The sequence below is a fragment of the Chiloscyllium punctatum genome, chromosome 3 (genome assembly GCF_047496795.1).
Source record: "Chiloscyllium punctatum isolate Juve2018m chromosome 3, sChiPun1.3, whole genome shotgun sequence".
NCBI lineage: Eukaryota > Metazoa > Chordata > Chondrichthyes > Orectolobiformes > Hemiscylliidae > Chiloscyllium > Chiloscyllium punctatum.
The window spans coordinates 93,716,770-93,729,399 of NC_092741.1; positions in this window are offsets into that span (position 1 = coordinate 93,716,770).

Sequence of the window (12,630 nt, forward strand, 5' to 3'; positions counted from 1 at the left end):
GGATACATTTTTAAAAGTAGAGAATACAAAGGCAAAGAAGAAATGTTAAATTTATATATAACCTAGTCAATTTAAAACCCAGGTAAATATTTTGATCTTCCTTTAATTCATTTTTACTCATCCAAGACTGGACTTAAACCCATGCTACCCTTTCAAAAATCACAAATGTAAATATACATATATTTTTAATGAACCTGTTAGACATGTTATTACGCAGCTCTGGGGCAGGTAGAACTTGACCCCAACTCCACCACCATTTTTCCTGCTCAGTGGTAGGAGAATAATCCCTGTGTCTAAAGAGCCTTAAATAGTCATAGACCTTTGGTATTATATAAACAATAGCAAGTTTATTGGGTTTTTTTTCCTGTATATCAGGACCAGTTGTTAATAATCGCATTCCAATTTACCCTAGAAAGACATTTGAGCATACTTTGTGATGAGTAAGAGAGAGTCTAGCTGACATTAGTGGATGAAAATATCAATGAAGATTTACCAGTAATGATGGCAAAGCATATTTTCTCATGAACCTGTTCAAAAGTGTCAGAACACATGTCAGGAGCAGATGGGATTGAACCAAGAAACAAAGACACACAAAATTCTGATGCACTTCAATTTCATTGTTCTGGAAGAGTCAATCATTTCTAACAAATCAAGCATTTAAATCCTTATATCACATCATATCCTTGAAGTAGCTGTTGATTATTTCTGCTCCATTAATCCAAATGGTTGCAGCTGCAGCTCCCAACATAAGGGACACATTTATATCTCATATCGAACCACATTCGATCAAATCACAAGATAACTGAATACTAGAAGCCCATCTACAATTAACGCTGAAAACATTCACGTTCATAGAAAATGGAATGGAACTGATCTATGTCCCTAATAGAATTTAAAGCATGTTGAGAGATCATATTGGTTTCCAAACTACCAAACTGAACTCACTTTGACTTGATGGTCATTGGACCACAGAAGAGCTGAATTTATAAAGGGTTATCAAGTGTCATTCTATCTCATTAACATATACATAAGGGGTTCTTGGTTGAGGTATCTTGGCCACCTAACAAATGGTCACTTTACTTAAGCATTGGGTTTTGTATCCAAGTGATCTGAGAGTACAAGTACAAATTGATCAGCTTATGAAAAGTACAACAAAAGGTCTGGTAGAATTTAAAAGGACTAGGATATAAATGCAAAGAAGAAATGTTAGATTGATAGAAAACTTGTTTGCATAACTTGCTTTGAATGATCTTGCTCTAATTTAAAATTCAGGTAAGTGGTTTAATCTTCCCAGTGGTTAATTGGAGGTACATGTTATGACATATCTCGAAACAGATGGTATTTGAACTACCTTGTTTTTCTGGCCTAGAGCTAGGGACATTACCACCATGTCAAATGACCCTCAAATAGGCATATAGCTTTGTTATCATGGAACAGTAACAGTTTAAAACTTTTTGGACAATTTTGTCCCTGGATTTTGAGAATAAATATTGACGACTGAATTCCCTTTACTTTGCCCTGGAAAAAAGTTTGAGCATACTTTGTGCATGACTGAGAAAGAAAATGTAGACATCATTAGTGGATAAAACTGTCAATGTGGATTAAACAATCGTGCTAGCAATGCAGAAACAAAGACATTTTCTAATTCCTGTTATGCTTCAGTTGCTTGTTCTGGAAGAATCAATCACTTCTGACTATTCAAGCATCTAAACACTGAAATTAAGTTATATCCTTGAAATAGCAGTTGTTTGTCTTCTCTCTATTGAGATTCTCCAGCAATTTCTGGTTTTGCAATTGTTTAATTGCTCCGCTATTCACTTTTCTCCTTTATCCATTATCCCATTGCAAACTATAAGGTGCCTACATTTGTCTCACTAATCTTTTTCTTTTTACTTATACTCATGGAAACTCTTACAGTCTTCTTCTATGTCCCTTGCATGTTTACTCTTATCCTCTATTTTTCACTCTTAATCAACTTTCTGGTACTTTTTAAAAAATTCTGATCAGCTCCCAGTTATCAATCTTGCTACCTTTTGCTGGCAACCTTTAGGTGGCACATCTTTGGATCTAATACAAACCTTCTTGCTTGGACCAATTTTCCTGTTAAGGTCTTTTGCCAGAAAGGAATAATATAAGTTCCTATAATATATGCATTTGTTCCTTAAACAGTAGTCATTATTTGTCCATTGTCATGGCTTTTACTGAAGTTATGCATTCTACTGCAGTCAATACCAATTATACCTTAGTTTCCTTTTTCTAGATTTAGATTGGACTATTTCATTTTCTATCGCACTGAAGAATTCTATCACGCTATGGTCACTTTTTCCAAAAGGACCTATCCCATCAAGATTATTCATGAATCCCTTGTCATTTCATAGAATCAAATCAAGTCATTCCTAATGCATCTGTCTAAAATACTATTGAGTACATTTCCCAGGAACTCATGCACCTAAGAATTATTGCGAATGTGGTTTGTCTTGTTTGTGTAGATTAAAATCATCCATGATTCCAGCAATACCCTTGTTACATTGCATCTCTAATTTCCTGCTTAATGCCATCCCATACATCACAACTGTCATTTTGAGAATTATAGATAACTTCCACCACTTGTTCCTTCTTAATTTGACCCAGACTGATTATACATATAGATCTCCTACATCAATATCATCTCTCGCTATTGCACTGATTGCATCCCTTGCTTACAAAGCCACCGACCTTCTGTTCCATTTTGCCTGTCCTGTTTACCCATCACCAATTCACCATGATCAATCATATCATATCTACTTAAAACTATTTGTGTTGTTAACTTCACCAATCATACTGTATATTTTCCATGCATTCAAATATAGTCACCTGTGATTCCTTAAATAAAAACGTTAAAATTCTGCCCTCAATTGACCCATCATGTATCAAAAACAGTTTTCTATATTAACTCTATGATTTTGCACACTTCTGTCAAATCTCCTCTTTGCTTTCTCTGCTCTGAGAAAGACCATGAGTTTCTCTAGTCTATTTATGTGCCTCTTCTCTGGAACAATTCAAGTAATTTTTTTCTGTATCCTCATCAAACCTTTCAACTAATATATCAATAGTAATGACTAGAATTATGCTCGAGCAAAGACAATTAGTTTGTATACGACTTAAGCATAATTACTTCATATTCAAAAACTTCTCAGTATCCGGGTTAATTCATACTTGGTTTTCAGTTTTTGGTTCAGTTTTGATGAGATAGTAACTTAATGAAGATATCCATACCTGTTGTAATATTGCAAGTATGTATGATGATATTTCTACCTCTTGAATGATGGAATAATGGGTTTAGTAAAGCTTGCAGGCAAGCTAGATCTTAAGTTACATTGCATCAATAAATAGAAACAACTATGCTGAAAAGAGAACAAATATATTTTTGTACTTGGTTAGTTGAAAGCTTAGTTTGAGACTTGGTTAACAAAAGGAATTAAGCTGTGTTACCTGACGTCTGGGTTGAAGGATGCTATCAGCAGTCACACATTCACAGTTTTTAACAGCTGCTTAAAGCCTAAGTGGAAAATTGTGTTACCAAATACCAAAACATAATTCAAACCTTCTTACAATGATCAAGATAGAATGTACGCTGCACTATGGGGCAGTTAAGTGCCAATTCCTTTATCATCTAAAAGGCAATTAGAGGTGCAAGGGTAAAGTATGTGGAAGTATCTTTCAAAAGAAAAGATACACAACATTCTTGGCTGTTTACTGGCCAAGAATGCATCAACATGATCAAAATACTATCCAAAACCTCTGCTGTGTAGTTTCAAGCAACTCTGGACATTGGAGTTTGGTCTAGGAAAAATAAACAAACTGGAATTCACAGCTAACCTTGGAGAAACCTCAGTATCAGGAGCTCAAAGCAGGGGAACAGTTAAATGCTTCTTAAGTCTAACCATACTCTGTATTTTTTGTAAATCTACAATTGTGAGTAGAGGGAATTTGTTTTTTGTTCATGTTTCATTGAGATCTGTCCCAAAGTTAAACTTTTTTAAAAATATAAAAGATAGGTATGAGGTTTACCTGATAGCAGTGTTTTTAGAGCAGTAAGACTGTGCTCATTTCTGGGTCTATAGATAGTTAAGGTTCAAAGATGGCCTTTAGTAGAGTGATGTGCTCTTCCTGTTGGATGCGGGAGATCAGGGAGAATTTCAATGTTACAGATGATTATTATGTTTGGTTGTGTATCCTATCAGATCGCACGGATAGGTTGGAGTGGCAATTAGAGGAAATGAGGAATTTTCAGAACCGGGAGTGAGATGGATGGCTATTTCAGGAAGTTAAAAAAGCTACAGATACAGTTAGGTAGATGGGTAACCTCTAGGAGAGATAGGCACGTAGTGCAGGAGTCTCCTGTAGCTATCCCCAACTCAAACAGGTATACTGTTTTGGAAATTGCAAGGGGTGATAAACTCTCAGGGGAATGTAGCACTAACATCCAAGTTTCTGGTACTGAGACTGGCTCTACTGTAGCAAGGGGTACATCAGGTTCCAAGCAATCGATTGTGATAGGGAACTCTCTAGTCAGGCACAGACCGACAGATGTTTTTGCAGCCAGCAATGAGGCATCAGAATGGTGCGTTGACTCCTGGGTGCCGGGGTCAAGGATGTCTCGGAGAAGGTGCAGAATATTCTCAAAGGGGCGAAAGACCAGCAGGAGGTTGTTGAACACATCGAGTCATAGAGTCACGCAGCATGGAAACAGACCCTATGGCCCAACCAGGTAAAAACAATGACTGCAGATGCTGGAAACCAGATTCTGGATTAGTGGTGCTGGAAGAGCACAGCAGATCAGGCAGCATCCAAGGAGCAGTAAAATCGACGTTTCGGGCAAAAGCCTTTCATCAGGGGAGGGTGGAGTGGATAGGTGGAAAAGAAGATAGGCAGGTAGGACAAGTCGTGGGGACAGTGCTGAGCTGGAAGTTTAGAACTAGGGTGAGGTGGGGGAAGGGGAAATGAAGAAACTGTTGAAGTCGACATTGATGCCCTGGGGTTGAAGTGTTCCGAGGCAGAAGATGAGGCGTTCTTCCTCCAGGCGTCTGGTGCTGAGGGAGCAGCGGTGAAGGAGGCCCAGGACCTCCATGTCCTCGGCAGAGTGGGAGGGGCAGTTGAAATGTTGGGCCACGGGGCGGTGTGGTTGATTGGTGCGGGTGTCCTGGAGATGTTCCCTAAAGCGCTCTGCTAGGAGGTGTCCAGTCTCCCCAATATAGAGGAGACCGCATCGGGAGCACTGGATACAATAAATGATATTAGTGGATGTGCAGGTAAAACTTTGATGGATGTAGAAGGCTCCTTTAGGGCCTTGGATGGAGGTGAGGGAGGAGGTGTGGGCGCAGGTTTTACAGTTCCTGCGGTGGCAGGGGAAGGTGCCAGGATGGGAGGGTGGGTTGTAGGGGGGGCGTGGACCTGACCAGATAGTCACGGAGGGAACGGTCTTTGCGGAAGGCGGAAAGGGGTGGGGAGGGAGATATATCCCTGGTAGTGGGGTCTGTTTGGAGGTGGCGGAAATGTCGGCGGATGATTTGGTTTATGCAAAGGTTGGTAGGGTGGAAGGTGAGCATCAGGGGCGTTCTGTCCTTGTTACGGTTGGAGACGTGGGATCTGAAGGCGGAGGTGCGGGATGTGGACGAGATGCGTTGGAGGGCATCTTTAACCACGTGGGAAGGGAAATTGCGGTCTCTAAAGAATGAGGCCATCTGGTGTGTTCTGTGGTGGAACTGGTCCTCCTGGGAGCAGATACGGCGGAGGCGGAGGAATTGGGAATACGGGATGGCATTTTTGCAAGAGGTAGGGTGGGAAGAGGTGTAATCCAGGTAGCGGTGGGAGTCGGTGGGCTTATAAAAAAAGTCAGTGTCAAGTCGATCGTCATTAATGGAGATGGAGAGGTCCAGGAAGGGGAGCGAGGTGTCAGAGATGGTCCAGGTAAATTTAAGGTCAGGGTGGAATGTGTTGGTGAAGTTGATGAATTGCTCAACCTCCTTGCGGGAGCATGAGGTGGCGCCAATGCAGTCAACAATGTGGAGGAGGAAGAGGTGGGGAATGGTGCCTGTGTAATCATGGAAGATTGACTATTCTACGTAGCCAACAAAGAGACAGGCATAGCTGGGGCCCATACGTGTGCCCATGGCTACCTGGAGGAAGTGGGAGAATTCAAAGGAGAAATTCTTAAGGGTGAGGACCAGTTCGGCCAAACGAACGAGAGTGTTGGTGGAAGGGTACTGTTGGGGACGTCGGGAGAGGAAAAAACGGAGGGCTTGGAGGCCCTGGTCATGGCGGATGGAGGTGTAGAGGGATTGGATATCCATGGTGAAGATGAGGCGTTGGGGGCCGGGGAAACGGAAGTCTTGGAGGAGGTGGAGAGCGTGGGTGGTGTCTCGAACATATGTGGGGAGTTCCTGGACTAGGGGGGATAGGACAGTGTTGAGGTAGGTAGAGATGAGTTCAGTGGGGCAGGAGCATGCTGAGACAATGGGTCGGCCAGGGTGGTCAGGCTTGTGGATCTTGGGAAGGAGGTAGAACTGGGCAGTGTGGGATTACCGGACTATGAAGTTGGAAGCTCTGGGTGGGAGATCTCCTGAGGTGATGAGGTTCTGTATGGTCTGGGAGATGATGGTTTGGTGATGGGGAGTGGGGTCATGGTCGAGGGGGCAGTAGGAAGAGGTGTCCTCGAGTTGACGTTTGGCTTTAGAGGTGTAGAGGTCAGTACGCCAGACTACCACTGTGCCCCCTTTATCCGCTGGCTTGATGGTGAGGTTGGAATTGGAGCAGAGGAATTGGAGGTCTGCGCGTTGTGAGGGTGAGAGGTTGGAGTGGGGGAGGGGGGTCGACAGGTTGAGGCGGTTAACATCCCGGCAGCAATTGGAAATGAAGAGGTCGAGGGCAGGTAATAGGTCAGCGCGGGGTGTCCAGGTGGATGCAGTGTGTTGGAGGTGGGCGAAGGGGTCCTCAGAAGGTGGGCGGGAGTCCTGATTGTGAAAGTAAGCTCGGAGGTGGAGGCGACGGAAGAAGTGTTCGACGTCACGGCGTGTATTAAATTCATTGATGCGTGGACGGAGGGGGATGAAGGTGAGTCCTTTGCTGGCCAAACCAGTCCATGCTGACCATAATCCTGAAATAAACTAATGCCACCTGCCTGCACTTAGCCCTTATCCCTCCAAACCTTTCTTATTCATGTAATTATATGAATGTCTTTTAAACATTGCAATTATACTAGCATCCACCACTTCTTCTGAAAGTTCACGCCACATATGAGCCACTCTCTGTGTAAAAATAAAGTACCCTTTATGTTTTTTAAATCTTTCTCTTCTCACCTTTAAATTTATGATCCCTAGTCTTGAAGTCCACCACCCTAGAGAAAAAAAACACACCTGCCAGTCACCTTATCTATACCCCTCATTCTTTTAGAAACCTCTATAAGGTCCTCTCTCAACCTTCTGTGCTCCAGTGATAAAAGTCCCAGCCTATCCAACCTCTCCCGATAACACAAACCCTCCATTCCCAGCAACCTTCTGGTAAATCTTTTCTGAACCCTCTCCAGGTTAGTAATATTCTTCCTATACCAGGGTGACCAGAACTGGGCACTCCAGAAGAGAGCTCACCAATGTCCTGTATAACCTCAACATAATGTGCCAACTCCTATATTCAAAAATCTGACCAATGAAGGCAAGTATGCTAAATGCCTTCTTAACCACTCAATCTATATGTGATGCAAACTTCAGAGAATTATGTACCTGAACCCTCGGTCTCTCTGTTCTACAATACTTCCAAAGCCCTACTTTTAATTGTATAAGTATTATCTTTGTTTGTTTTTGCAAGTTTAGTATTTAATAACAAGTAATAATAATAATATTTAATAATAAAATGTAATGCACATTGGAACCAACAAAATAGGAAGAAAATCGGACGAGGTTCTGTGGAGAGAATATACAAAGTAGGCAGGAGATTAAAATGTAGGTCCTCAAGGGGAGTAATATCTGAATTACTCCTGGTGCCACATGCTAGTGGGAGTAGGAACAGGAGGGTAGAGCTAATGAATGCATGGCTGAGGAGTTGGTGCATGGAAGAAGGATAGACATTTTTAGATCATTGGACTCTCTTCTAGGGTAGAAGTGACCTGTATAAGAAGGATGGGTTGCAACTGAAGAGGACTAATATACTACTCATATAAACTAGTAAGGGGATGGTGGTGGGACCCAGAGAGATAGTGAGAAAAGGGATCAGTCTAAGGCTGATGCTGTTGGGAAAAGGAGCAAGTCAAACAGGCAGGAGCAAAGTAGAGAACAAGGTAAGACTGATGAATTAAACTGCATTTATTTTAATGCAAAAGGCCTAACAGGGAAGGCAGATGAACTCAGGGTATGGTTGGGAACATGAGACTAGAATATCATTGCTATTACTGAGGTATGGCTCAAGGATGGATAGAACTGGCAGCTTAATGTTCCAAGGTATCGATGCTATGGGAAAGGTGAAAGGGGTAGGGGAGCAAGAGAGGAGGGGGAGTCATATTTTTCATTAGAGATAACATTACAGCTGTACTTAGGGAGGATATTCCAGGGAGTACATCCAGTGAAGTAATTTGGGTGGAACTGAGAAATAGAAAGGGATGATCACCTTATTGGGATTATACTATAGATCCCTCAGTAGTCAGCAGGAAGCTGAGAAGCAAATTTGTAAGGAGATGTCAGTTACCTGTAAGAATAATATGGTGGTAATGATAGAGGACTTTATCTTTCCAAATATGGACTGCGTCTGCCATAGTGTTTAGGGCTTGGATGGAGAGGAATTTGTTAAGCGTATATAAGAACATTTCCTTATTCTGTATGTGGATGTACCTACTAGAGATGGGACAAGACGTGACTTTCTCTTGGGAAGTAAGGCAGGACAAGTGACTAAGGTGTCAGTAGGGGAGCATTTAGGGACAAGTGATCATAATTTTATTAGTTTTAAAATAGTTATGAAAGAGGATAGAACTGATCTAAAAGTTAAAGTTCTAATTGGAGGAAGGCCAATTTTGACAATATTAGGCAAGAAATTTCAAAGGTTGATTGGGGGCAGATATTCGCAGATGAAGAGCTGCAAAGTTGGAGGCCTTCAAAAATGGGATAATGAGAATCTAGAGACAGTGTGTTCATATCCGGGTGAAAGGCAAGGCTGGTAGGTGTAGGGAATGCTGGATGACTAGAGAATGATGAGGTTTTGGTTAAGAAAAATAAGAAAGCATATGTCAGGTATAGACAGCAGGAATTGAATGAATCCCTAGAGGAGTATAAGGGCAGTAAGAGCATACTTGAGGGAAATCAGGAGGGCAAAAAGGGGACACAGGATAGCTTTGACAAATAGTGTTAAGGAGAATCCCAAACATTTCTACAAATTCAACAAGGACAAAAAGAGTAACTAGGGAGACAATAGGGCTCCTCAAAGATCAGCAAGGCCACCTGGATGTGGAGCTATAGACGATGAGTGAGATATTAAATGAGTATTTTGCATGAGTGTTTACTGTGGTTTTGGATATGGAAACAAGAGAATTGGGGAAATAAATAGCGATGTCTTGAAAAGTGCCCATATTAGAGAGGAGGTGATGCTGGATATCTTGTAAGGATGCCACTCCTTTAACAAGGTTATATTGTCCTTTGTTTTGCTCAGTAAGTCTAAAAGCACAGGTTCTGAAAAGTCTGAAGTTGAAGGGTTTTAGGGCCAATTTGATTATAGCTAACAGATACTGCCTCAGGCAGAAGGCTTTTAAGTTAAAGAAAACACTTGTACAATGAAAGGGGGGGGCAGTTCTCCCAGTTTGAATCCAGCCTTGGGTGACTATCTGTGTGGAGTTTGCAAATTCTCCCCATGTCTGAATAGGTTTCTTCCAGGTGTTCCGGTTTCCTCTGACAATTCAAAGATGTGCAGGTTAGGTGAATTGACTTGAATGGAGAGGAATTTGTTTGGTTTGGTTTGGTCTGACTATTCACTGAAAGCAGTCAGGCAGTTGAAAAAGCTACTGGACCCAAAGAAGCAGGTCCAGACTGATCCTCCTCTCCCTCTAACATCTCTCCTACAAGGCCCTGTGTTTGAGTTTACCTTTTGTGCCAATGGGTGTTTATGGGGATTGGTGCAAGTAGTTGGAACAGCATCATTAAGTTGGGATGCTCTGTTGGATTTTCGGATGGGTGAAGTTATTCAGTATTCTGTACTCTTTTGTTTATATTTCATTCAATAATCCCGTAAATAAATTCTGTTTTGTTTAAAACTAAGTGGTTTGACCAACTGCATCCCTCCTGGAATATCTATTTTACACCTGCTTAAAACCTGCTTGTGGGCGGCACGGTGGCACATTGGTTAGCACTGCTGCCTCACAGCGCCGGAGAACCAGGTTCAATTCCCGCCTCAGGCAATAGACTGTGTGGAGTTTGCACTTTCTCCCCGTGTCTGCGTGGGTTTCCTCCGGGTGCTCCAGTTTCCTCCCACAGTCCAAAGATGTGCAGGTCAGGTGACTTGGCCATGCTAAATTGCCCGTAGTGTTAGGTAAGGGGTAAATGTATGGGTGGGTTGCGCTTCGGCGGGTTGGTGTGGACTTGTTGGACCGAAGGGCCTGTTTCCACACTGTAATGTAAATCTAATAAAAATATAATCTAAAACATAGTTAGATCCAAAGTTAGGATCTGGGCGAGTTTCTTGAAATGTTTTGAGGTGGTCTGCCCTGGTCCATAACTGACTGTGGGCTTTTTGTGGGATTTGTTCTGTAGTTCCTAGAAGTCAGCGAGTGTTAGCTGTTAGTGTCTTTATTTCTGGTTGTTGAATTTGGTTGGTTTAAGCAGTGCTTGGGATAGCAATGGCTCTTTCCATAGAATCCCTACAGTGTGGAAACAGGCCCTTTGGCCCAACAAGTCCACACCGAACCTCCAAAGAGTAACCCACCCAGACCCATTTCCCTAGCCTATTATCCTATATTTACCCCTGACTAATGTACCTAACCTACACATCCCTGAACACTATGGCCAATTTAGCACAGTCAGTTCACCAAACCTGCACATCTTTGGATTGTGGGAGGAAACCGGAGCACCCGGAGGAAACCCATGCAGACACGGGGAGAATGTGCAAACTCCACACAGAGAGTCACCCAAGGCTGAATTCGAAACCTGGATCCCTGGTGTTGTGAGGCAGCAGTGCTAACCACTGAGCAACTGTGCCATTTTCTGTCACTAAGAGTTTTCTGGGGGTGGTGGAAGTGACTTTGGGGGTTTTGCAAAGGTGATTAAGGCCAAGCTGCTGAAATTAGCAGACAAGCTGGAGTTGGAGCTCCCTCCTTCTGTGAGGAAAGGAGAAATAATTACAGCAGTAGCTCAGCATTTAAATTTGCTGGAAATACCACCAGAATCTTTCAAGATGGCTAAAATTCAATTGAAAATGAAGCAGTTTGAGTGAGAGGCAAAAGCTAAGGAATTACGATTAAAAGCAGAAAAAAGAGAAAAAGAATGAATTGCTTTAGCAGAACAAAAAGAGAGCGAGAAAAAGAGAGAGAGGAAGTCAAACAAAGAGAGAGGGTTTGAGGTTTAGAAATTGGCACTTAGGCAGGAGTTTGGAAAATTTACTTTCCAAAGTAGGGAGAACTCATGTGGAAGAGCAGAGAGTTCAATCAGCAAGATTAGCAGCTGAAATGGCTGACGATTATGAGTTCGCCCACAAATCAAAATTTGCTTTCCAAAATCAATTTCAATTCATGAGGAATAGAAATTGTGGAAAAGAGAAATCCTCATGTGGAAAGGGAAAGGTAGTTCTCAATGAAAATAATAGGATAACTTACCACTGGGAAAAAAAGAAAGCCTTGAAGGGGAATGAGAAATTACAAAGCTCCAGTGTTTTCACTGCAATACAGTAGGCCCCATGAAATCACAGTGTCTGTAGGTTAGGAGAAGCACTGGGAAGCCAGATACAGGAAAACAGGATAAGCCAGTGAATTTTGTTGGAATGGTAACAGAAAGCACAGTGGAGACTAGAAAGCTGCACCAGAGTGTACCAGCTGGTCAGAGTTTGGTTAAGGAGGAAGTGCCAAATCTTCTTAAACCACATACTTGCAAAGGTAAAGTTTATTTGCACAGGCCAGGAGCAGCAGCTAAAAAGGTTACAACAGTAAGAGATACAGGATCTTCCCAGTCGGTGATGCTGAAAGATGAGGAGATATGTACTTCTGAAGGACTATTGTGCCAGAAAAGGCACCAGTAACGGGAATTCAGTGAGATAAGAACTCAGTCATGTAAAGTGAGGGTAGAGTGTCCAGTGAAGAGTGGAGAATTCATAGTAGGAGTACTGGACAAACTCAGCTCCAGGAATACAATTTGTCCTTGCAAATGATAGTGCTGGCTACTGTTGTTGAAATGCCAATGCAAACTCAGGCAACTAAACTATGGCAGGACACCGTCATGGAAAACTATATCGACTCAACTCAAATGCTAGCAAGAACAAAGAACAAGTTTATTTTTGGACTCTGCAGAGTCAACCTGATACATTGGCAAGACGCCTCATGTAAGGGGCGCCTGACGGCTTTCACATTTCCCTTTATACTATACTTCACTTCTCCTTATCAACATCTCAAGGCCAGGAGCCTGGAACATT